Source organism: Candoia aspera, chromosome 4 (assembly GCF_035149785.1).
Source record: "Candoia aspera isolate rCanAsp1 chromosome 4, rCanAsp1.hap2, whole genome shotgun sequence".
In the NCBI taxonomy this organism is placed as follows: Eukaryota; Metazoa; Chordata; class Lepidosauria; order Squamata; family Boidae; genus Candoia; species Candoia aspera.
The window spans coordinates 69,716,822-69,721,408 of NC_086156.1; positions in this window are offsets into that span (position 1 = coordinate 69,716,822).

The following is a 4,587-nucleotide window of genomic DNA, read 5'->3' on the forward strand; positions in this document are numbered from 1 at the left end:
TTTCTCTAGGTAGGCATAATTGTCTTGGGCAATTAGCAAAGCCAAATCGATCAGTGGTTTGGCTGTTTTATGTGCTGTCACTCTCTTTCAGGTCTTCCAATCTGTTAATAATGTGAGCCTGTTCCTGGTCTGGCAAAGTATGACAGGAGTTAATAAAGGGTTCTTCCAAGGGATCGGTGGGGTGGGGTGGGGGGGTGAAGAGTTTGCTTGCTTGGGCTTTTCTCTCCCTAGGAGTTTGATGAGGTGTCCTTCTGTTTGTCTGGAAGAGCTGCTGCTGCAAGTGTGTATTAAAATGACAACATTCTCTTGTCCAGATTGCTTTACATTCAAAAGTGGGCTAGCTTCCTCTGAGCAGAAAACACAGAATGGAAAGATCAGAAAGGTGCTCAGGAACAGCTTCATTTTGAACAGCATGAAGGGGATTGTAAGGCACTCAAAGTCAGTAGTACACAGTGAATGCCACCCTGGGGAGGGATCCACATTCCGCAAATCTATCAGTCGGCCTTCCCAACACAGTGGCTGACTCAAGGACAGAATACACATTTTATTTGATCCCCACTATGTTATTATTTAAAATGTGTAAGGTATGGGAACTGCCCAGAGTTGCTCTCTGAGTGAGATGGGCGGGGAATGTATTTGATATACAAATAAGATAGATTTTTTTTTGTAAACAGTTTGTGATTGGTTTGCCTCTCATCCTTAATTGTTTGTCAGTGGATGAATACCCTTCTCTGTATAGGCTTTCAGTTCTTTTTGTTTTGTTGACTCCTCTCGTCTCTCTTTCCCTTGTTATGGTTAGGAGTGCATATTATTCTGTCTTCTCTGCAGGGTGGTTGTAACAAGCTATTAAAGCAGGGAGCTTGGGATTTGAGAATCTCCCAGGTCTTGTTTGGGAGGTTCTCTGTGAAGTTCTCTCCAAGTCTTTTAAAGAGGCCATTTTTAACTGTGGTCAGCAGATCGAAAATTGAGAGAACTGTTTGAGCAGTTAACAGGCTATGTCTGCCTATGAAGTCAGCTATATTGCCATATTTTAAATATTTTAGATCTAGATTCTCAGGATATTCTAGAGGTGACGGAATCGTCCCTGAGGGAGCTGGGGGTGTTGACCGACAGGAAGCTCTGGCGTGGGCTGGTCCATGAAGTCACGAAGAGTCGGAAGCGACTAAACGAATAAACAACAAACAAGATTCTCAGGCTGCCTTGAAGTAAGGCAGCAGTCTGTGGGGAGGGGATGTCCTCTTGTAGAGATGGGGACAGATCTATAAGACGTTGGCTTTCAATCTGTTGCTGGAGATCCCATTTTAAAGTATCAAGGAGAGGGCTTGCATTACCTACAGACCAAACTTGCTTGGCTGAAATATATCTGTTTCAGGAATTTGGATGAAGCCTGTGTTGCAGAATGTGAGCGTTGCCTTTTCTTCCTCCTCCCCAGGTTGACAGCATTCCTCTCTTCAGATCTGATTGCTCCATGAATCAGAAGGTTCGGATAGGTGGTTTTTAAGATTTAAAAAAAATGTATATAGGAGCAGAGTATAAAAGTATGACAGAACAGATAAGGTATAGGGGGATAAAACACAACAGAAACAGCCTCCCTGGGAGAGCTCCTTATAGGAGGTGGTTCCTCGTCTTTCCTCCTCAAACACCAACTAAAGACCCAGTTATTACAGATTTCCCTAGATACATTAAAGACTACAAGAAGTACTGTATATCAGACTTATTCCAATTAATTCAGCACTACTGTACTGTATCAATACATTTTGGTAGAGAACATTCATAATTATCAATAAAATATGTATCATCAGGATATAAAAAATTCAGTTTAATACTAGCCACTTTTATGGCCAGAATGCTTGATTGCCTGTTGTATGAAATATAAGAGATAAAAGGCATGCTTGATGTTCCACAAAACATCTTGACTGGTGAAGTAATTCCATTTACAATAATCAATATATAACACATTGTAATCCAAGTAATAGGGGGAAAAAAGAAGTTTGTATCTGGTGAAAACGTGCTCTAAAATTTGAACTGCACCAACTACCAGCCTTTTCCACATCCAACAAAACTGCCACCATCAATTTCAGTTTTCTGAATGGATAACTACAGTATCAATTGGTAATATAATATTATGGGTGGCTTTGTTCTGTGTTATAAAAGCAAGTGGCATGGGATGGACAACCAAAGGTAGTATCATCTGCAATGCATGAGTCAGGGACTTTGTCAAAATGTTAGCATCAACAGTTAACAAGGAAATCAGATAAAAGCTTGCACAATCAGCTGAACTTTTACCAGGGTTCAAACTCAGAGTTATATCATGGTCATTATAGGATGCTGGAAAAAAATTCCAAAAAAGCATCCCTAGAAACCTCCAAACATAAAGAGGTTTTTTAAAAAAAGTACATATTTATGCCACTCAGTAGGATAGTCATCAAGATTGGGAGCTGTTCCTGTTTTCATTGATTTAATAGTACCTATTGTTTCCTGAATAAATAAAGATGCAACTAAATAAACAGGTCAGCCATAAGTAATGCTTGGAAGAGATGGTACTTAGTAGGACCACAGTCATTACTATAATGAATGCAATACAATTATTAAAATATTTACTTTCCAATATTTAAAAAAGCCCTTTCATCCTTACAGGAAAAGGTGACCCTACCAGGAGCTCCTATTCCCACAAAAATCACCCTCAGGGTCACTGAAGCCCTTCCACATCAAGCTAGTAAATTATAATGGCACCCCCCCCCCTTTTTTTAAAAAGTCATCTGGAAAGATTCATAGCCATCTTATAGAGGTAAAAAACACATTCTAACTAGTTTGACAGTAATTATGTGGTTCTTTATAAATCCAATAAATCAATATAGACCCCAGATCAATGATCCCATTTGTCACAAAGTGATAAATATGTGTGAGGGGAACATTTCTTAGAAATGGCAACAATCAGAGATGCTACTCATCTTTTTACCTCTGTTTGCTCTCTTTTGTTGTTATGGTTGTTGTTGCCAACCCTGGCAATAGCAACAGTAAGATGAGAAATTTTGTTATAGGCAGGCTTTGAAGCTACCATTTCTTTAGCATAACACATATTTCCAAATCATAGAGGGGAAGATTGCTGCAGTTTGTAGTCCCCACCACAAATTATTGTCTGTTCCATCTTTTGGAATGGCCTCCATTCTCCTCCACAGCACCACAGAACATTATTTTCTTATATGCAAATGTAACTGGAGGAGAAACATAACATTCCTGCTATTTGTGCGAACAGCTCCATGTATAAAAGGAGGTTTTAAAACCTTTGAATTTTAATTCCTATATATCATATGGAAAATTACTTTGGAAACCAACAGAAGAACCTGTTATCAGTGAAGTTTTTAAAACATGTTGCTAATTTTTTAGTTAACATTATGAAATTGTGGTGTTATAAAAGTATATTTTAATAATCTTAAGATATTATAACACTATGCCATTCCATAAACAATAGAGTCAAAAAGTAACAGTGGTATTAAAAAAAACAATGAATGGGATAAAAAAAATCCTGCAAGGATTTACCAAATGTGCACTGAGCTCTTACAGATTTACTTGCCTGATTGACAAGCTCATGCCACCACCACCACCCCGATTATGCCAACATATAAATTTTCTGTAATCTACCCCCCAAAAAAAAACCCTAAACAAACAAACAAAAAAAAACCCTGGGAAAATAAAGGATATAAATTACAGGTAGTCCTCGACTTACCACCATTTGCTTAGCGACCGTTCGAAGTTATAACGGTGCTGGGGGAAGTGACTTATGACCGGTCCTCACACTTACGACCGTCGTAGGGGCCCTGCAGTCACATGATCAAAATTCAGGCACTTGGCAAACGGCTTGCACTTACAGTGGCTGCAGCATTCCAGGGTCACATAATCACCATTTGCAACCTTCCCAACTGGCTTCCGACAAGCGAAGTCAATGGGGGAAGCCAGATTCACTTAATGACCATGGCAAAAAAGGTTGTCAAATCAGGTGTGACTCACTTAACAACTACCTTGCTTAGCAACAGAAGTTCCAGTCCCAATTGTGGTTGTAAGTTGAGGACTACCTGTATTGGATGAGAATATAGTTGAGATCAGTATTTCTCAACCTTGGCAACTTTAAGGTGTGTGGACTTCAACTCCCAGAATTCCCCAGCCAGCGTAAAGAATTCTGGGAGTTGAAGTCCACACACCTTAAAGTTGCCAAGGTTGAGAAACACTATTTTAATCGACACCCTCTAAAATGTGAAAAAAGCAAGGAAGTTCCAGACTAAATAGTGTGGAAGGAACCTATGAAAATAGGTACATGTAGAGTAAAAAACAAAAGAATCTGGTATTTGTATAAGCAATTACCTGAAAAAAATAGCCAGCATTGAAAAGCAGACACATACAGAAGCAAGGCATCAGGACAATTTTCATGTAGGAGGTTCTTTTTGCTAATCAACTACAGCAATTCACATGGAATTGTTTGATACCTAAAATATAAGGACTGTTAATGACTTTCAAATCAGATGCTGTCAGTTCCCAACATCTGCTGTTGTCTTCATAGAAATTATGTTGAGGCAATAAAATCAAGCAAAA